The sequence below is a fragment of the Myxine glutinosa genome, chromosome 7 (genome assembly GCF_964187855.1).
Source record: "Myxine glutinosa chromosome 7, kmMyxGlut1.1, whole genome shotgun sequence".
NCBI classification, from domain to species: Eukaryota; Metazoa; Chordata; class Myxini; order Myxiniformes; family Myxinidae; genus Myxine; species Myxine glutinosa.
The window spans coordinates 88,177,736-88,200,559 of NC_136267.1; the positions used below are offsets into that span (position 1 = coordinate 88,177,736).

The window sequence follows — 22,824 nt, forward strand, 5'->3', positions numbered from 1 at the left end:
GAATGAGGGTGAAAGCGAAGTGGTGGACTGGGAATAAGAGTGAAAGCGAAGTGGTGGACTGGGAATGAGGGTGAAAGCGAAGTGGTGGACTGGGAATGAGAGTGAAAGCGAAGTGGTGGACTGGGAATGAGGGTGAAAGCGAAGTGGTGGACTGGGAATGAGGGTGAAAGCGAAGTGGTGGACTGGGAATGAGAGTGAAAGCGAAGTGGTGGACTGGGAATGAGGGTGAAAGCGAAGTGGTGGACTGGGAATGAGGGTGAAAGCGAAGTGGTGGACTGGGAATGAGGGTGAAAGCGAAGTGGTGGACTGGGAATGAGAGTGAAAGCGAAGTGGTGGACTGGGAATGAGAGTGAAAGCGAAGTAGTGGACTGGGAATAAGAGTGAAAGCGAAGTGGTGGACTGGGAATGAGGGTGAAAGCGAAGTGGTGGACTGGGAATGAGAGTGAAAGCGAAGTGGTGGACTGGGAATGAGGGTGAAAGCGAAGTGGTGGACTGGGAATGAGGGTGAAAGCGAAGTGGTGGACTGGGAATGAGAGTGAAAGCGAAGTGGTGGGCTGGGAATGAGGGTGAAAGCGAAGTGGTGGACTGGGAATGAGAGTGAAAGCGAAGTAGTGGACTGGGAATAAGAGTGAAAGCGAAGTGGTGGACTGGGAATGAGGGTGAAAGCGAAGTGGTGGACTGGGAATGAGAGTGAAAGCGAAGTGGTGGACTGGGAATGAGGGTGAAAGCGAAGTGGTGGACTGGGAATGAGAGTGAAAGCGAAGTAGTGGACTGGGAATAAGAGTGAAAGCAAAGTGGTGGACTGGGAATGAGAGTGAAAGCGAAGTGGTGGACTGGGAATGAGAGTGAAAGCGAAGTAGTGGACTGGGAATAAGAGTGAAAGCGAAGTGGTGGACTGGGAATGAGGGTGAAAGCGAAGTGGTGGACTGGGAATGAGAGTGAAAGCGAAGTGGTGGACTGGGAATGAGGGTGAAAGCGAAGTGGTGGACTGGGAATGAGAGTGAAAGCGAAGTAGTGGACTGGGAATGAGAGTGAAAGCGAAGTGGTGGACTGGGAATGAGAGTGAAAGCGAAGTGGTGGACTGGGAATGAGAGTGAAAGCGAAGTGGTGGACTGGGAATGAGAGTGAAAGTGAAGTAGTGGACTGGGAATGAGAGTGAAAGCGAAGTAGTGGACTGGGAATGAGAGTGAAAGCGAAGTAGTGGACTGGGAATGAGAGTGAAAGCGAAGTAGTGGACTGGGAATGAGAGTGAGAGTGAGAGTGAGAGTGAGGTGGTGGACTGAGAGTGAGAGTGAGTTGGTGGACTGAGAGTGAGTGAGTTGGTGGACTGAGAGTGAGAGTGAGGTGGTGGACTGAGAGTGAGAGTGAGTTGGTGGACTGAGAGTGAGAGTGAGTTGGTGGACTGAGAGTGAGGTGGTGGACTGAGAGTGAGAGTGAGGTGGTGGACTGAGAGTGAGAGTGAGTTGGTGGACTGAGAGTGAGAGTGAGTTGGTGGACTGAGAGTGAGAGTGAGGTGGTGGACTGAGAGTGAGTGAGTTGGTGGACTGAGAGTGAGGTGGTGGACTGAGAGTGAGAGTGAGTTGGTGGACTGAGAGTGAGAGTGAGTTGGTGGACTGAGAGTGAGAGTGAGGTGGTGGACTGAGAGTGAGAGTGAGTTGGTGGACTGAGAGTGAGAGTGAGGTGGTGGACTGAGAGTGAGAGTGAGTTGGTGGACTGAGAGTGAGAGTGAGTTGGTGGACTGAGAGTGAGAGTGAGTTGGTGGACTGAGAGTGAGAGTGAGTTGGTGGACTGAGAATGAGAGTGAAAGCGAAGTAGTGGACTGGGAATAAGATTGAAGTGGTGGATTGTGAGTTTGAGTAAAGTGGTGGACTCAAGTGTTAAGCAATGGATTTAAGTTCTACTTAACCACGTGCAATGCTAAGAGCAATGTCACATGACATCTCTAATAGGTGCGCGCACACACACACACACACACACACACACACACACACACACACACACACACACACACACACACACACACACACACACACACACACACACACACACACATACACACACACACACATACACACATACACACACACACCACTTCCGGGCATGAAACGATCACGGGATTCACTCCTGAACAGGGGCGTCGAGATGGGGGGCTGGAGGGGTCGCTGCCTTGGGACCCGGGGTCCGTTGAGGGGCCCGAGCTTCTCCTGTAATATTTTTTTAAACAGTACAGTGAAACTCCTCATCGGCTCATCCTCATTTCCTCATCGTTACTTTTAAACCCAGAAGCTGATTTTGCTTTCCTTGCCGGAAACAAAACAACATTTACCGCTGTTAACGGTACAGTTTTAGACTTTACAGAAAATGGTTAATAACCCCAAATGTGCGTTACAAAGAAATGGGTTTGTATCCTCTTTGTCCAAAAAAAATTTATTAACCATCTTCTGACGTATTTTTTTGCCAATCTTATGGAGAAAGTGTTCAACAGTCGAGGGTGCCAAATGACTCGATCGGTCCAAACGTCCCACCATCTGCTTTATTTCCGATCATACGGCTAAATAAAAGTGAACATTTGTTTTTCATTGAACAAAGTTCCTTAAAAAGTTATAAAAGAGAGAAAGGGTCGGGGCTCGTGTTGGCTCTCGACGCCCCTGCTCCCGAAGACCCAAGACACCCTGGCATTTCCGAGACATGACAGACAAAGTTCCGTCGCGTCTCCATGAGCGCGGGCTTCGCGAATTCGTGCCAACTGGACTCGCCGAGCCCGGGGCTGGGTGTGGCACCGACCGTCTGCAACTATCGGGGTCTCTGCCCCGTCGTCAGTCAGGAGCAACCCAAAGACGCTCGACCCTCCGTGCTACCCGCATATACCCATCGACTAAGATCGCCAGTAATGTTAGGTGACTGAAGTCGGGGTCATCCAGCGGATCGTGTACCCCGGTACCCGAAGGCTATCCTCGTAGGCCTATTCACTTGGCCGACGCGTCCGTCGAGGCGCGCCGAGACGCCGCCTGGTTACCGAGGTCTGTGTTTTGGCCACCGTGGCAAAGGGCCAGGGCCGAGGGTGAGGTTCCCTCGGCTCGCTTTGCCTGACGATCCGTCACATCACCCGGGACCGAACGGAGGAACAGAGGGAGGGCAAGGCCGTGCGTGCGTTGGCCTGGAAGCATGACCACGGTACAAGAAGAGAGTCGGGGAATCCGGGCCAAGGGTGTGGAGGGTGTACTTAGCAGGGGAGGGCGGAATGGCTGTCGGAGCGCTTGGGAAGAAGGGTTGGAAGGAGGGAGAGGGCGGGGAGCTCGAGCAGCAATGCCTGACGGGATGACCTAAGCTATCTGGCGAGGAGCCAGTGAGGAAGGATGTAGGTCTAGAGAGGGCTTGTTTGAGTCGCGTTTCTCAACTTTCCTCGGCAGTGGCTCCGCGCTGTGAGAGCCGCCACCGCCGGGAAAACGCTCTCGCATTCACGTCCACCCAGTGAAGACCCCATTTGGGACTAGACCCCGGAGAACCTTTCCAGCACGACTTATAAAACAGGTGCTCACGTGTGACGGAATTGCCATCTGTGACAGACAGGTATTTGTTACTTTATTTCCCTCGCTCATTATTGCCCCGCTTTTTGCCAATGATTGACGTAATTATGGATTTTTGAGAGAAGCGATGAGTTTGTTTTTGTTTTCATTGAAACGGCGGATTGAAGTGAAATGTCCATTTGTCTTGTTTTTAAATTTGTTCAGGTATTTTAAAGTATGAAAAGTAAGTTTAGACTTTTGCTTCAACAATAACATATACGTATTTTTGATGGAAAAAGTGCTCTTAGAGGTTTGATGTATTTAATGAGTGATAAAGAGTGCTTCGTGAGTGTTAAAGAGTGCTTTTAGAAATTGAATGTATTTAATGAGTGGTAAAGACTGATTTTGGAAGTTGAATGTACATTGTACATGTTTGGCAAAGAGTGCGTTTTTGAGTGTTAAAGAGTGTTATTGGAAATTGAATGTATTTAATAACTGGTGATGAGTTCTTATGGAAGGTGAATGAGTGGTAAAAAGTGCTTTTCTAAGTGTTAAAGAGTGCTTTTAGAAATCAAATGTATTTAATGAGTGGTAAAGAGTGCTTTTTGTGACTGTTAGAGTGCTTTTGGAAATTGAATGTATTTAATAACTGGTGATGAGTTCTTATGGAAGGTGAATGAGTGGTAAAAAGTGCTTTTCTAAGTGTTAAAGAGTGCTTTTAGAAATCAAATGTATTTAATGAGTGGTAAAGAGTGCTTTTTGTGACTGTTAGAGTGCTTTTGGAAATTGAATGTATTTAATAACTGGTGATGAGTTCTTATGGAAGGTGAATCAGTGGTAAAAAGTGTTTTTTGTGAGTTGTAAGGAGTTCTCTTTGTGAGTGTTAGAGTGCTTTTTCGGAGTGTTAAGGAGTGCTTTTGGGAATTGAATGTATTTATTGAGTGGTAAAGAGTGATTTTGGAAGTTGAATGTACATGAATGGCAAAGAGTTCTTTTTTGAGTGTTAAAGAGTGCTTTTAGAAATTTGAATATTTAATGAGTGATAAAGAGTGCTCTTTGTGAGTGTTAAAGAGTGTTTTAGAAATTTGAATATTTAATGAGTGATAAAGTAACTCTTTGTGAGTGTTAAAGAGTGCTTTGGAAATTGAATGTATTTAATGAGTGATAAAGAGTGGTTTTGGAAGTTGAATGTATGTAATGAGTGGTAAAGAGTCCTTTTGGAAGTTTAATGTATGTAATGAGTGGTAAAGAGTGCTTTTGGAAGTTGAATTTATGTAATGAGTGGTAAAGAGTCCTTTTGGAAGTTTAATGTATGTAATGAGTGGTAAAGAGTGCTTTTGGAAGTTTAATGTATGTAATGAGTGGTAAAGAGTCCTTTTGGAAGTTTAATGTATGTAATGAGTGGTAAAGAGTCCTTTTGGAAGTTGAATGTATGTAATGAGTGGTAAAGAGTCCTTTTGGAAGTTTAATGTATGTAATGGGTGGTAAAGAGTGCTTTTGGAAGTTGAATGTATGTAATGAGTGGTAAAGAGTCCTTTTGGAAGTTTAATGTATGTAATGGGTGGTAAAGAGTGCTTTTGGAAGTTGAATGTATGTAATGGGTGGTAAAGAGTGATTTTGGAAGTTGAATGTATGTAATGAGTGGTAAAGAGTGCTTTTGGAAGTTGAATGTATGTAATGAGTGGTAAAGAGTGCTTTTGGAAGTTCAATGTATGTAATGGGTGGTAAAGAGTGCTTTTGGAAGTTGAATGTATGTAATGAGTGGTAAAGAGTGCTTTTGGAAGTTGAATGGATGTAATGAGTGGTAAAGAGTGCTTTTGGAAGTTGAATGTATGTAATGAGTGGTAAAGAGTCGTTTTGGAAGTTGAATGTATCTAATGAGTGGTAAAGAGTCCTTTTGGAAGTTGAATATATGTAATGAGTGGAAAAGAGTCTTTTTGGAAGTTGAATTTATGTAATGAGTGGTAAAGAGTGCTTTTGGAAGTTGAATGTATGTAATGGGTGGTAAAGAGTGCTTTTGGAAGTTCAACGCATGTAATGGGTGGTAAAGAGTGCTTTTTGTGAGTTGAATGGATATAACGAGTGATAGAAGTTCTTATGGAAGTTGAATGTATGTAATGTGTGGTAAAGAGTGCTTTTGCATGTTGATTGTATATATTGAGTGGTAAAGAGTGCTTTTGGAAGTTTAATGTATGTAATGAGTGGTAAAGAGTGCTTTTGCATGTTGATTGTATATATTGAGTGGTAAAGAGTGCTTTTGGAAGTTGAATGTATGTAATGAGTGGTAAAGAGTGCTTTTGGAAGTTGAATGTATGTAATGAGTGGTAAAGAGTGCTTTTGCATGTTGATTGTATATATTGAGTGGTAAAGAGTGCTTTTGGAAGTTGAATGTATGTAATGAGTGGTAAAGAGTGCTTTTTGTGAGTTGAATGGATATAACGAGTGGTAGAAGTTCTTATGGAAGTTGAATGTATGTCATGAGTGGTAAAGAGTGCTTTTGCATGTTGATTGTATATAATGAGTGGTAAAGAGTCCTTTTGGAAGTTGAATATATGTAATGAGTGGAAAAGAGTCCTTTTGGAAGTTGAATTTATGTAATGAGTGGTAAAGAGTGCTTTTGGAAGTTTAATGTATGTAATGAGTGGTAAAGAGTGCTTTTGGAAGTTTCATGTATGTAATGAGTGGTAAAGAGTCCTTTTGGAAGTTTAATGTATGTAATGAGTGGTAAAGAGTGCTTTTGGAAGTTTCATGTATGTAATGAGTGGTAAAGAGTCCTTTTGGAAGTTTCATGTATGTAATGAGTGGTAAAGAGTGCTTTTGGAAGTTTAATGTATGTAATGAGTGGTAAAGAGTGCTTTTGGAAGTTTCATGTATGTAATGAGTGGTAAAGATTGCTTTTGGAAGTTTAATGTATGTAATGAGTGGTAAAGAGTGCTTTTGGAGGTTGAATGTATGTAATGAGTTGTGAAGAGTCCTTTTGGAAGTTTAATGTATGTAATGAGTGGTAAAGAGTGCTTTTGGAAGTTCAATGTATGTAATGAGTGGTAAAGAGTCCTTTTGGAAGTTTAATGTTTGTAATGGGTGGTAAAGAGTGCCTTTGGAAGTTTAATGTATGTAATGACTGGTAAAGAGTGGTTTTCGAAGTTGAATGTATGTAATGAGTGGTAAAGAGTGCTTTTGGAAGTTTAATGTATGTAATGAGTGGTAAAGAGTGCTTTTGGAAGTTTAGTGTATGTAATGAGTGGTAAAGAGTGCTTTTGGAAGTTGAATGTATGTAATGAGTGGTAAAGAGTACTTTTGGCAGAGACTGCAAGTTAGTCTTTTTCCATTTCGTTAAGATAACTCTAATGGAGGATTATGAAGGTTTTAGGCTGTTGTAGTCCATTCAGGAACACAGAACATGTCATTGTCAAACTCACTGGAGTATCCCATGTAGCAAATACATTTTTCCTGATTAATTTTCAGGCTGTGAAAGATCGGTGGAGTCCACAATCGTGTTTGAAACGTAACTTGGTGAATGCACAGGTAGTGGATAAAAAAATGGCAACACCAATGTAAAGTTACTTCATAGGGTGTTGGGTCACCACGTGTGGCATAGAGTCCACCAACGTCTGGAATTCTGCAGGAGGGATGTGGCACCATTCTTCCACGAGAAAGTCAATCAACGCACATCTGTTTGATGCAGGTGGAAAAACGCTGTCTCAAGCATCGTTCCAGAATATCTCATAAATGCTCAGTTGTGTTCAGATCTGGTGATTGAGACCATGACATGGATAACATCAGTGTCATGCTCATCAAACCATTGAGCAACCACACATGCTCTGTGGATGGGGGCGTTGGGGGCCTTGTCTTTCAGCCATGGTAGCCGTAATTATAGGCAACCAGGCCTGTGCAGCATTTTTATACATGACCCGAAACATGCTGGGATATTATTTGCTCAATCAACACATGGGCTACACCTGTGTGGAAGCCGTTGCTTGGTGTCCCTCGTTTACCCAGGTGTTTCTATTTTTTGTCCACTATCTGTAGCTCCACAAACTGGTTACCTCCACCACTGAAGGTGGACGGACGTTATGTTTTCACCCCTGTCTGTTACCTGACGCAAGTATTTCGCCAAGTATGTTCGTCTGTAGCATTATTATGTCTGTCGCACAATTTTTGTTTTGAAGCAATCATTCTGAATTTTTTGTGAATCTAGGTAATGAGCTCAGGATAGCAATGCACATTTTTGGTCATAATCAGGATCCGGATTGGGATTATGCCAATACTTTGTGGATGAGTTGGTTTTAGATGACAAGAACAAGCGGATTCGATTTTGGTTGAGGTCCGAATCCAGATCTGGCCTATCATTGGGATACAAAACGTAAACGGTTCAGCCCGGTGAAGGTTTGCGCTCTACCGAGTGCTGTTCTTGTTCAATTTACAAATGCTTCAAAACCTTGAAGTTTAGGGCCCGGAGATGTATTGTTTCTCTGCCCACAGGACCACAAATAATTGTAAACCTGAAGAAGAAACAAAAATATTTGTCATATCTCACGTGTCTTTCTTGTCTTACGTCACAAGTTGGCCATCTGATGTTGACTATATAATTATTCGATGATGGCCTTTCTCAAACGCATGAAGTGAACTCTCTGTGGCTTCCTTCGTTTCCAGACAAAGTTGAACCAAGCGATGAAGCAGACAGCTGGTTAAGAAATATGAACTTGACTTGTTACATAGTTTACAACTTGACTTGTTTGCAACTTACAACAACAACTCCAGTTACAACTGAACTTGTTTTTATCCTATTGTGCCATAAAACGTGCGCTGTTCTCTCCATGTACGTAAATCAGGTGTGTAATGATTTTTGTCTGCCTGATGGATTTCCCTCTTTATGTTGTCAAAGCTGCTCCCCGTGCCTTATGTATTGGGCTGAACGCATTACCCCTGGTGTGTGAGGGATAGCATCGACGAATACTGGCAATTACGGGACGGCAGGGATCTTGGCTTTCAGACAAAAACTTCCATCCATGAGTTCATAGACATTACTTATATACAAAACAGAAAAGTATAGGTTGGTCTTTCTGATGTTCTCATCTGAGCAAAGAGCTCATTGATTTAGGATTCCAGGTTCAAACCTCATGTAACATATTATTTGTCTTTTATCTTCTAATGCCCTTGTAACAAATAGTGCCTTTTCATGTCCCTGTGCTGTGAACGAGCTCTATGAGTTTGAAATCACTGTAAAGGCAAAACAGTTCGAATGCGGTTGTTTCCATTTGGATCTTAATCAAATCTTCACAACGGCTGCTCCTTGTCCATTCAACCTTTTATCAGTGCAGTCTTGTGATACACCTGGTGATCCTCAATGTGAATGCCATCAATTTATTAACTCCGGTCGTGTTTTCACCCCTGTCTGTTTGTCTGTCTATCTGTCTGTCTGTGAACAAGATATCTCGAAAACTTGTACACTGATTCGGACGAAATGTGTTGGACAGGTTGGGTGTTTGACAAGGAAGAAACGATTCGATTTTGGTGAAGATCTGGATACGAGAATTTTTTAAATTCTAAAGTGATTGTTCACCATTAAGATATAAGACCAAAAACGATATATAGCATGATATTTGAAAAAGTTGTGGATGGAGTATGACAAAACTAGGTGGATGAGTTGGTTAGGCAACAAGAACAAGCTGATTAGATTTTAGTTCACGTCTGAATCCAGATCCGACCTGCAGTGGTATACAAAACGTGAACTGTTGATGAAGGTGGAAAATGGAAACACCAATATAAAGCTCTCTACTTGGCTCTCTACTTGGCTCTCTACTTGGCTCTCTACTTGGCTCTCTACTTGGCTCTCTACTTGGCTCTCTACCTGGCTCTCTACCTGGCTCTCTACTTGGCTCTCTACTTGGCTCTCTACTTGGCTCTCTACTTGGCTCTCTACCTGGCTCTCTACCTGGCTCTCTACTTGGCTCTCTACTTGACTCTCCAATTGGCTCTCTACTTGGCTCTCTACTTGGCTCTCTACCTGGCTCTCTACCTGGCTCTCTACCTGGCTCTCTACTTGGCTCTCCAATTGGCTCTCTACCTGGCTCTCTACTTGGCTCTCTACCTGGCTGTCTACTTGGCTTTCAACCTGGCTCTCTACTTGGCTCTCTACCTGGCTCTCTACTTGGCTCTCTACTTGGCTCTCTACCTGGCTCTCTACTTGGCTCTCTACTTGGCTCTCCAATTGGCTCTCTACTTGGCTCTCCAATTGGCTCTCTACTTGGCTCCCTAATTGGCTCCCTAATTGGCTCTCTACTTGGCTCCATAATTGGCTCTCTACTTGGCTCTCTACCTGGCTCGCTACTTGGCTCTCTACTTGGCTCTCTACTTGGCTCTCTACCTGGCTCTCTACCTGGCTCTCTACTTGGGTGTCTACTTGGCTCTCTACCTGGCTCTCTACTTGGCTCTCTACCTGGCTCTCTACTTGGCTCTCTTATTGGCTCTCTACTTGGCTCTCTACTTGGCTCTCTACTTGGGTGTCTACTTGGCTCTCTACCTGGCTCTCTACTTGGCTCTCTACCTGGTTCTCTACTTGGCTCTCTAATTGGCTCGCTACCTGGCTCTCTACTTGGCTCTCTACTTGGCTCTCTACTTGGCTCTCTACTTGGCTCTCTACTTGGCTCTCTACTTGGCTCTCTTATTGGCTCTCTTATTGGCTCTCTACCTGGCTCGCTACCAAGTGCTGTTCTACTTTGATATATCTCTGTACCCAAGACACACTTGGCATGGGTCCGATACCAATTCCATAATGTTGGTCTGCTTATCAAAAATTTCCAAAATTGAAATTCCTCATATCAAAAAGAAGTAGATGTATAATCTCTGACACTACTAAGTCGTTATATCATGAGTGATGAGAGATTTTAAAAACAATCAATCAGTACCTTGGGTTTTACGAGCCAGACAATGGCACTTAATGACTTGATTGCTGTGGCAGGAGCTGGGATGCTGTTTCCTCTCGGGGGTTAAATGGGACTTGCCTTGGCTTGACTTGATTTATAACTCTACCCTGGGTGTTTAATCGGAGTCATACCGTATGCTAGAAAGCCCGACTGCATGCCAGGTTGAACTTGCACGAACTCAGTAAAGAGAAGCTTTTGATATGCGCAAGGTAAAATACTCTCTTGAACAGCTTCACTCAGCAGGTGAGCCAGCTCACACTCCAGGCCAAAAATATAAGATTACAAAAATATCAGATAAATATAGAACTGTCCACACTCCATATTACAAAGGTATATTATACTCCATATTACTATATATCAAAGCTATCTCACACTCCAGGCTGAAAAGGTAAGACTGCCAACACTCCCAGTTAAAAACGTAAGCTATCACACTCCAGGCTGCAAAGGTAAGCTAGCTCGCATTCCAGGTCGAAAAGGTAAGACTGCTTACACTCCATATAACAAAGGTAAGCTATCTAGCACTACAGGCTGCAAACGTAAATAAGATTTCAATCCGCACCACAAAGGTGAAACTAGCCTTCATTCCAAGTCACAAATGTAAGGCTGCTCATGCTCCAGACTGCAAAGGAAAGCTATGCCACACTACAAGCTGGATTTCATGTAAACTAGCAAACATTCTAGGCCACAAAAATAAAGTTTCTCATATCCTACAGGCTGCCAAGGTATGTTAGCCTGCACCCCAAGCCACAAAGGTAAGTGACGTTTTCACTATTGGCTATCAAGGTAAGTTAACTCAAACTCCAGACCATAAAGGTAAGATTGGGTATGAACAATAAAGGCAATTGAAAAGAAAACAAGACCGATAGTTTAACAGCGGCGCAGCCGGGCTTGGATCTGCTGAGTGGAGGATCTGCTGTCCCCGTGTCATTTTAGTCATTGTCAGTGGACCAGATCCTCAGCTGTGATTGGTGGATGTTTGTGAGGGACGTACATACATACACCAGACGGACAGAGAAACGCTGTTCCAGACGGCATTGCCCTATGGGCTACGCTGTAAAAATACTGTTTATGCAAAATCACTTTGAAACTCCAACTTTAAATATAAAATACGAGTAGAGGCATCCAGGGTTGCCCGGTGGTGCTATAATCATGTTGGCATTTTGAAGAAATCAATTTTTTCCCCCATTTTTTTGTGTGAGGGCGGAAAACACTTTCCTACACACACCAAGGAATGCGGTTGGGGATCATTTCACATTACCTTTCATATAGCTACAAAGGTTTAGGCACTATGGAGCAAAAAATAAAATAAAATAACTTTTTTTTCATAATTTTAACTTTTTTTGCCTTTTGAAAACACTCCGAGGCACTCAATGACGAACCACTCAAAGTTTGACAAGGAGACATCTCTGGCCATGTCTGAGACAAATGGTGACACACACAAAGACCTCTCTTATAGTACCGTGGAATGGGTTGAATAGGGACAGCAAGGTGAATAGGGACGGCAAGGTGAATAGGGACACAAACTGAAAAAAGTTCGGAAACTTTTTTCGCTGAAAATTGATAACCATACTGATTTGTTGATATTTGGGTTGAAAGTGTTCTGTTGTTTTTTTAAAAAGCAACTTATAGGCCATCAGCCAGACCCCCAAAATAGGGTCCATTGGTACCAAAATGAGGGAGTAAGCATAATATTGATTTTTGGATAGGTCTTTACCCCTAGAATATGAAAATATGTGATAGCAAATTCAACCATGTAGCTAAATGAGTGTTATCACCTCATTTTCAAAATGGCCGCCAAAATGCATGTTTTTCTATTAAAAACACCATGTTTCTTATTCTTGTAGGAATTTGTAACAAATAGCATTGCGTTTTGAGATGTTTAAGACTTTACAACTCTCTTAAAGTATGAAATACATCATCTGAACTTTAATCCAAGAAGATAGAATCCAATATGGCGCCCAATTTCACAAAATGGCTGCCATCATAGCAACAACTTTATGCACAAAATATGCACGAAAATAACTGGCATTCAGTAGATTTGCAAGTATACACATGGAAAAAAGTATCGCACCACCACGTATTTTCGACATAGTGGAAATGTATCAATGAATTGATACATTTCACCCATTGAAATGTATCGATGGGTGATAACACACATTTAGCTACATCGTTGAATTTGCTATCACATATTTTCTTATTCTAGAGGTAAAAACCTTGTCAAAAATCATTATTAGCCTTACTCCCTCAATTTGGTACCGGTTGACCCCCCTAGCTGATAGCCTATTATAGTCCCTATTAACCCCATATATGGGTTAAATAGGAATAAATAGGATTTTTATGGCTGTCCCTATTCACCCCGTTTTACGGGTGAATAGGGACAGTCACTAATACAAAAAAATAATAATCAAGAAATAGGGACAGTTTGGAGGAACGTTTTATCCCATATTTTTTTTCATTGGCCCCGTGGTTTATATTATGGGTGCATATTATGTGCATCCATCTGAGCTATCAATTTAGCAATAAGTTGGAAGCTCAGGATTGTTTCTTGATTATTATTTTTTTGTATTAGTGACTGTCCCTATTCACCCGTAAAACGGGGTGAATAGGGACAGCCTAAAAATCCTATTTATTCCTATTTAACCCATATATGGGGTTAATAGGGACTATAAGTTGCTTAAAAAAAAGAAAAAGAGAACACTTTCAACCCAAATATCAACAAATCAGTATGGTTATCAATTTTCAGCGAAAAAGGTTTCTGAACTTTTTTCAGTGTATGTCCCTATTCACCTTGCTGTCCCTATTCACCCCATTTCACGGTATCGATAAACGAGATTGGTTATCGTGACCATTTCCATATTTTGGCCACAGAGACAGAAACGAGAACGGCACTCGGTAGACAGCATACCTCCACCAGACTGAACAGTTTACGTTTTGTATCCAACTGATAGGCCAGATCTGGATCCGGATGTTCACCAATATCTAACAATTTCGTCTTTGTCACATACCAAAGCTCTCCACCAAATTTCGTCTGAATCCGTCCACAACTTTTTGAGATATCCTGTTCACAGACAAACAGATAAACAGACAGGGGTAAAAACATAACCTCCATCCACCTTACGGAGGTTATTAAAGGGCAACATTCCCAACCTGGTCGGGCAACCTGGACAGGACCAAGCAGACCACAGTGCTCCACTGATCAGAATATCATTTGGAATTTTCCTCATTCCACCAAACACCAGCGTTTTCCTTCCAGGCCGATGAACTTGTCACATGCCAGGTCACAGCCGAGCTGCCAGTGAGAAAGTTGACAACTTGCTGTGGATCTGCTAATGGATCTTGCTCACTTGGCCATATCAGCAGGAGCATACAAATCTGAAATAGACAGTATGTTGCAAGGTCGGCCTCGCCGTCCGACCACCATTTTGTTTAAAATTTCAGCAATATGTTTTTTATTTTAACTTCACCTGCTTGGTAGTAGGTGCTTGAGAGTCTGAATCCCAAATCAGTTTCTCACATTGCCGTTACATGCTCGGTCGAGCAGAGGCTGAACATGCCTGGGAACTTGCAGGGTAAGCATGTGGTTGTTTGGTTTCCTCACAAACGGGGGATGCAATATTGTGTTTGCGAGTTGCTGAAATTGAGATTCTATGCGTCTTTAGGAACGGAAAGCTTTGGCTTCCTTCATCAGCAGAATAACGCCGACGCTCCCTGCTTTGTTTCCTGAGACGTCACACAAAAGTGCAAATGTTTCTATAATGACTGATTCTTATGCTTTTTACAAACGAGCGAAAAACTATCTGTTTTGTTTTTTCCTTCCAGTTGTACATCTCTTTGCCAGCTATCTCTGCTTTCTGCACACCTACCTGCTTTCCGATTATCCTGTGCAAGCAGTCTGAGTCAAGGCGTGGTTAATAGAAGCCAACATAGCTGATGAAACTCATACTCGTAGGGTGTCGTTGGTGCTATCTCCATTTGCGGGTATCAACAGGTGGAACAGAGTCCTCCCAGGACCCAAAGAATACACCTCCTCTTCGGTAAGGGATCACAGTTCATGGACCAAGCTGTTCAACTTTTTCAAAGTTTTGTTCCGAGGACTTTTCAGAATTGTCACCGAAACCCGGATTGCCTCGAGTTGAAGTTCATTTGTGGTAATATTCCCGGGGACGGTTTTCAAAATCTCAGTGAGGTTCTTCTTTATCATTCCTGTTGCTCCAATTATCACTGTTACAATTCGGATGCTCTTCAGTTTCCCAGATCTCTTGACATCATTTTTGAGGTCCTGGTATTTGGTCATTTTCTTGATTTCTGCATTGTTTAGGCCAAAATCGCTGGGTACTGATATCTCATCAGCAATGCTGTCTTTTCCTTTTTGTTCCTGATTACAATGTCCGGACGCAATGCTTTGTTTCCTATGTTCACACTCGTTGGAATCATCAGGACGTATGTGAGCATGACGTCCTCATTTTCAATGACTGCCCTTGGTTTTAGTGTTTCCATGAGTTTTCTGGTACTGGGATGTTTACATTGTTGCAGATATGCCAATGAATCACTTTGCATACTTTGTTGTGCAGTTGTGTGTAAAGTTGTTCTGATAATAGTTTTTTGCATCCCGAGAGCAGGTGTCTAGTACTCTCTGTTTCTGTCTTGCAGAATATACACTTGTCCGTCTGGCTCAGTCCCGCCATCTTTTAAAATCCATTGGTGTAATGTCCTTGATCTTGGGCATTTATTATGATTAGTTCGCCGTCCCAGTTCAGCTGACCTCTTCTTAGCCATTCCAATGAGTCTTCTTTGTTTATCCCTGCTCTGTCCAATTCTTTTTTTAATTTTCCTTCTCTTTTGTCATTCTCCCAGTTGTTGGTGTATGTTTCTTGATATTTTAAAATATATATTTTGTCTTTTTTGCAATTGTGGGGCTATATTTGTTGCTGTTACATTTTCCTGTGCGGCATCTTCTAATCGCACCTGGTTTTGGAAATTATTTGCAAGATGAGTTCGGGATACTTTTTCAGGTTTGTTGTGTTTATGTTTGTTTACAAATTGCATCCGATAGTCTGCTGAACATTTCACATACTAGTCATAATCATATTTCACATTTCACATAGCTAGTCCTACTGGAACTGGGAAAACTTGTTTCTTTGTGTGTGTGTGTGTGTGTGTGTGTGTGTGTGTGTGTGACTTTTGGTTTTGATGAACCATGCTCTGTATCGAGTGTTGGTGCTGCGGAAGTAATTTCTTGGCAAGGGTTATACTGGATGGTTTGCCATTGCCTTCTCAGCATTGTTTTTGTTTTTGTTTATCCCGATAACTTCAGAATGGCTGAAGGGAATGAAGTTAAACTTGGTACAAGTATGTATAATGACACATAGATTAACTGATTGGATTATGGGGTCAAAATGGTAAAGGTCAGATGTCCCGTCGGGTAAAAATTCTGTTATCGAGCTAACTTGTGAACCAGTGATGGGATTTTGACCAAACTTGGTATAAGTATGTATTATGATGAAAAGATGAACTGATTCTGCAACTGTTGCCCCCCAAAATAGGTATTTGCTTTTTTTCTCAGAACCTACTCACACAATTTTGAGGAAATTCACTACAACCGTCATCATCTGTGATGTACATGTTTATTCAAGGCATTGGAAAAATTGAGGTCTGAGGAGGTACACGTGGTGGGAGGGGTGTATTTTTACTCCCGCTAGGGAGTAATGCATTATATCGTGTCTGTGTGTGTGTGTGTGTGTATGTGTGTGTGTGTGTGTGTGTGTGTGTGTGTGTGTGTGTGTGTGTGTGTGTGTGTGTGTGTGTGTGAATAAAAGAGAGAGATAGAATTGTGAGGAACAGAAATGACAAAACGAGATGTGTGTCTGTGTGTGTGTGTGTTCGTGTGTTTGTATCTGGAAAAGATATCTGGAAAAGTTCTGAACGGATTTGGATGAAAGTTGGTGGGATGATTGCACTTGGGATAAGGAAGAATTGATTAGTTTTTGGTGAAGCTCAGGAAATTATTCCGGATCCAGGAAGTTTTTTTGGGAATTTTTTGGGGAATTTTTCTTTCTGTTTTCCTTTAAAAACCATTTTCTCTGCAATAATTGGACCGATTGAGAGTAAATTTTTACAATAGGAGGGACTCGGTCTGCAGAATATTTTAATGGTAATTATGACGTCACAGGTCACGTGGTTCGGCCGCCATATTGTTTTGTGAAAAACACTAAAATCCAATTTTCTCCAAAATGCCTGAACAGATCGAGGCCAATCTTTGCAGGCAGAATCGCATACCCATGACGAACAAAAAAGTCAGCGAGCATGACGTCATGCATCACATGGTTTCAGAGTTATGACGTTTTTAAGCACAAGCATTTAAAACCTAGCTCCTCCCTCATTTTTTTTTTTTTTTTTTTGTATACAAGATCGAGGCTCGTGAGAGAGCGAAAAAAAAAAAATGGATTTGTGATCGGGTATATCCTAACCCGATTGGATTTGTGTATATCCTATATATGGGATATATCCTATATTATATTTGTGTATATCTGTGTATATCTGTGTATATATTTGTGTATATCCTATATTGGGATCTGTATATCTGTATATCTGTTGTATATCTGTGTATATCTGTGTATATATTTGTGTATATCCTATATTGGGATTGGGTATATCCTAACCCGATTGGATTTGTGATCCAATCGAGGGGAAACTTCGCAAATCTGTTCAGCTGTTCAATGTTCAGTCTACCAAAATGTCCTTTTGGAATTTGCGATAGGTCACGTGGTTTGGCAGATATCGTTAATAAAACGCAAATAATAAAAACATTTATATCTCTTGAACCACTTCATTGATCGACGTGAAACATTATACTGTAGCAGAAGTCATGACGAGTAACAAGTGTGCAAAATTTGAAGATGATTGGATGTACGGTCTGGAAGCTGGAAGTTGTTTGCATGAAGAAGAAGAGTCTTGACTGTGGACGATTAATTAATTTATCACATGTACAGACTTGCAGGCATCGTTTGACACAATGTCCCGGGTTAATTTGAACCTCAAATAAAATTATATAATTCCAGATTTGTCAATGGCTGAGGTATATTAACAAACGAATAAAACAGATTTGGCAAAATTCGAACTTTAAAAAAAAAGATCGCATATTCACCCAGGGTTGTGAGAGGCTGAAGAAGGAGAAACCTCGCATGGGCTTCCCAGACCAAATAAATAATTCTGGCTCTGCGATTTTCAGGTTTATTTATCTATATATCTACATATCTGAGCAGTGTCTGTTGTCACTGAACTACTCCCTGAAACTTTTGTTTCCGTGGTTGTGAAGTGTTTTTAATAACGTGGTGGTGATGTTGAATCACGTGGTGGTGAGGTATTTTGAATTATGTGGTGGTGAGGTGTAAAATGACGTGGTGGTGAGGTGTGTTTAAATCACGTGGCTGTGAGGTGTTTTTAATTAACATTGTGATATGAAAATAGTTTTCATATTTGTTGTAAATGTAGTTTAAACTCGTGGTTATGCGTTAGAGCGGTGTATTTTTTTAGCAGCGTCTTCTTCAATGTTCTTTTTTTTTTTTCTAATAAAGACATATTCTGTCATTTTAAAACCACCGAAGGGTAGGTTTTCTCCGTTTCATAAAATGTATCGTTTGATACATATAATGCTTTAAAACTGTTTTTTTTTTTTTCCCCTGAGAAGAGATATCAACATTTACCTCAGCGAATGTCAATCGCGGTGTCAGTATTTGATGAACTTATAAAGACTTAGGTGAGTTATAAGTGTGACAAGCATGTGCACGGGATTCTTCCCAGAAGAATGAGTGGGCGCATTAGCTTGTACGACCTAAAATGAGCGAGTTTTGTTTTGAGGTTTGGGCCAGTTTTACATGTTGTATCCCTAAGGAATGAAACGAACGTTTTACCTGGCTTACAATTTTATTTGAAGTCACACATGCCTCAAAATACACTCACTTATATAGAATTGAACGCTGAATCCGAAAATGTAAGTGAAATTACCTTGTTTTTTTATAAACATTATCTTCTATATATTCTAAATATATATCTGTGCAGTGTCTGTCTTGTGTTGTCTTGTCTTGAGTTGTCACTGAACTACTCCCTCAAACTTTTGTGAAATCGTACTATTCCAACTTGACCCACGGCGAGGGTATGCGTTCTACTGAGTGGCGTTCTAGTTTTGTATTTATTTGCCCCTAAAATATGTATTTTTTTGTTTGTTTGTTTTAAGTCTTATGATTATGTTAGTATGATTCTACATGCTGCCCTGTCTTCCATAAACTATTGAAATTGGTTTAAAATACCTTTAGTCATTGCAGTATACTGTTTATTCTACCATGTGAGCACCAGGGGTATTGCCCCTATGTTTCCTTTATGGACATTATTGTCATGTTTATTACACAGTTTACAGTTATTGAAATTACCATTTTCAAATGCTAGATATCGATTGTGTTTTTTTTTAATGGACACGTTTACAGAATTTTATGTTTTTCATGTACGGACGCTTTCCTATGGTTCTGTGATTTTTTTTTGACCAGTGTACCGGCTTCGATACCCGTCGGCACACCGAATTTCAGCTTTTTACGACACCCGGAAGGTACCAAACATTAATATCAGTCAACCATTGAGTCATTGAGTCAGAGGTTAGAAAGAGCTTTGCATATTAAACTAGCAGAGCATACCCATTGCTTTGCTAATGGACCAATTAGTTTTCCTGTTTGCCAAAATTAATTTACCTGTGCGAAGAGTTTAAACTTAGTGTTACCCAGCTAAAAAAGGGAATTGTAATACCCTCTGCCATCTCCACCAGGTGGCACTACATGGTACACATTTATGGAGAGAATTTCTGTCCTTCACCTTCCTGCCCTCTCCCCACACCCCTGTGTTAGGCCACAGCCAGATAGCCTGTGTTACTCCCCACACAACGTCGTATTTGTACCCCGAGGTTGGAGTTTGTAACTCAAAAGATGTGGCCGTGCATAGAACACATACAAACAGAGAGGGAGAGATTTTTGTCTTTTATAGGTATACAAGCCAAAGTACCTGGCATTGCCAGAGGGGGGGTGTTGGGGTGGGGGAAGGAAGAGGGGAAGGGGAAGGTAGCGGGGGAGGGAGGGAATGTGGGAGGAGGAATGGGGGATAGAAGGGGAAGATGACAAATTGTAATACCCTATGCCACCGCCACCAGGTGGCACTACACATTGCCCATTTACCATTTACATGAAGAACTAGTGAAGTACCCGTGCCACGCACAGATGGGAAGCCAAACGCAAACAAACAATGCGAAACGCCGAATGCTAAACCATGAACCACTAAATTGCACACTAATGTTTGGGTTGTCGACTGATCGTATCAAACAGCATGTCCCCCTGGCGATTCGAGGAAAAAACTTGGGGGTTATGACACAACCGCTGCGAGCATGCAGGAACATTCAAGGACTGTCGGCCATATCTTCTTGTTCTTCTGCCATTGCACGGCACTTGGTTGCCAACCTTGTCTGTGCAGACCAGTACAATGCAGATATGTTCAATATATTGAGCCGAGGTCAGAGTACGTTACATCTACGTATGTTGGAAGCAACCTTCATCCATTCCACGGACCCTATATTGTGTCATCAAAAGGAATTTGCACATTCTCTCATTTTCTTTCAACATGGAAAGATTAAAGGTGTTGCCTGACCGCTTTCCATAGTATGTTTGCAAATGGTGAGTCCTTGGCTTTTTGGGCTACCCCATCCTCCCTCCCTCCAAGGTATTCGTGCTGGTGAGTCATCACTCTCAACTCTGCTCTTGCCAATCGGTGCCAGGGATAGTGGTGACTGAGTCGACCAATGGGTGTTCAGATTACCAATTACGTCATGACTGATGAACCAATCGGTGTCGCTCTTACATAGACATGCTTATATATGCATGATCTCTCACATCTTGATCATCATGATCACATCATCACATCATCATGATCACATCCCATCTTGAGGAGTGCAACACAAAAAGCTTCAGTTATTCGTACTAGTGAGGTACCCGTGCTGTGCACGGGTGGGAGGCCAGAAGCAAACAGACAATGCAGAAACGACGAATGCTAAAGCATGAAACCAAAAAATTCCACGGTACTGTAGCACCTTCAGTCGCACATCAGACATGGACAGCAAGTTCGTGAAGGACTTCCATGAAAAACGTACCCGTTCGCAAACAAACTGGTACCTTTGTTCCATACCCAGTCAATGGCGAATCTGCATATGGTGATCTGCGAATTCACGTTTAGAAAGTAGAAACCATCACGGCATTCCGTCATTCACTTGAACTCGATATTTCTTTTTTCATTCCAAACAGCATAACTCCAATCGCAAATTAAATAACATTAATATAAAAAAATAAACTGTTAACAACATTCGTGACATAAACAAATATTTAAATCCTGATGTGAATTTCCGTACGGTTGGGTGAACACAATTACGATTTCAAAATCGTAATTGTATTCACTCAATTCCAATCATCAATTGATACTTTAACGAAACGATTAACACGTTTAACGTTTAACGATTTAACATTACGATGGAATGACGGTTGTATTGGGATATTATCAAACCCGCGCATTGCCGTCATCTGTCCACTTCTGGATTCGCTGCAGGTTCGTAATTCTCATCAAAATCTAAACAGTATTTGTAGAATTTCAATAAAAGCCACATCACTGTTCATATCGGTAAATATTATTCCACGTGTTTGGAAAAACTGGAAAATTGGAAAACTTGGAAAATTTGGAAAAAACAATATAGCCTATTTTACTCCAGGGGGTCCCAGGAATACCCACCCAAAATATCGTTGCGATCAGTTGAGCCATTTTTGCGGTACATTCGAACGGACAGACGGACGGACATTTGGTGAATTATAGTAAGATTATGTCGTGATTGTTTTCTTGTATTTTAAGTTATTTAGTAGCAAACATCTGTTCATACAATAAATAGTTTATTTAAAAAGATTACCGGGGATAAGGAAGGACAGGAATATAAATAACCGGAACAGATCTGGTTGTTGACAGACACAAATAGGAAAGAAAGGGGAAGCACACATACTTTATATACAATAATTATACTCGGCTGATGGTGCCACACAATGACTTACACACTCGTACCAAACAAGGGGCAGGTGGGGACTTGGGCAAGCATGATCCACTGATCCAGGGTTGGGCACACCATGATGGTGTGCTCGTTCACACAGGTATGGGACCGAGCCAGAGTAGAGATGGGTGACGGCGAGAAGAAAGCATCAATGATCTCTAGTGTGCTCTGCCCCGAAGGATTGCTGAGGACGCCACACGACGAAGAAGAGAGAGGGTTGTCCGATCTCAAACTCAGAAGCTTACCTGTCAGCTCCCACTGATGCACGTATGCATGTGGCTGGTCCTGCAATTGGCCGTCAACGGCAATGCAATTGGCAACGCCATGTTTTGGCGCCAAGCTAGGCAGTATGGCCACTCGTTTAAGTATTCCGCCCTCAACCAGGGCCCTTTGCAGCTTACTGCACCTTCCTGGTCTACAGTTCTCTGGCCCATACAGCCCTGATATTGGTCATAAGTGCCTTGTACCTGAAGTCCTCCACGTGGACTTGCCTGCACAGAAGGTCTTACACAATGCAAACGTACCCTATTCTGTTCGAATAATAGAAATACTTCCTTCATCGGTGCACACGTTACATGCGACTTACCTTTCACTGATCACTAATGCAGGAGTTCATCTAAGCTACTCGAGCAAAATAATCAAGTTATGGATCCTCCCCCTTTTACCACATTATAGTTATGGATCCTCCCCCTTTACACGGAGCAATAAATAAGTATATGCATATGTACAGTCGTGGCCAAAAATATTGGCACCCTTGCACTTTTTTCAGATAATGCACCATTTCTTCCAGAAAATTGTTGAAATTAAAAAATATTTTGGTATCCACATATGTATTTCTTTGGTTTGCAGTGGAACAAAACAAAAAAGCTGAAAAAAATACTAAATCTTACCTTATTCAACACACAAATCCTAAAATGTCCCAGACAATATTATTGGCAACTTTGAGAAGTTTTTAGGAATAATTAGATTTCAAGTAGGTGATTCTCCTTTACTTTGGAATTGAACTCACCTGTGGTGAGTTGCAAGTGCCTGCAATATAAAAAATCACTCATTCGACCAGTTTGAATCGAGAAAAGGAGTCGATCTGCTGTTTTGTGTCATTGTGTGTACCGCAATGAGCATGGAGAAAAGAAAGAAAACCAGAGAATTGTCTTAGGAGGTCAGACACAAGATTGTAGCCAAGCATGGACAATCGCAAGGCTACAAGTCCATCTCCAGAGACTTTGATGTTTCTGTGTCCACTGTACACAATGTTGTCAAGAAGTTTAAGGTGCAT

General features: G+C 41.8%; 1 protein-coding gene across 7 annotated transcripts in view; it reads left to right on the forward strand.

Annotated features, from left to right (window-relative positions):
• The window catches only part of LOC137431393 (cyclic AMP-responsive element-binding protein 5), a 219,280-nt gene that overhangs the window by 19,799 nt on the left and 176,657 nt on the right, over window positions 1-22,824 (forward strand). Inside the window, exon 1 of one of the 7 annotated variants that reach the window (XM_078781976.1) lies at window positions 2,678-3,570. The exons of 5 other annotated variants lie outside the window; for them this stretch is intronic. The gene's annotated coding sequence lies outside the window, so the exon portion shown is untranslated. Of the gene's footprint in view, window positions 1-2,677; window positions 3,571-22,824 lie in introns of those variants that run through there. One more of the 7 variants, XM_078781977.1, reaches the window with a different exon arrangement.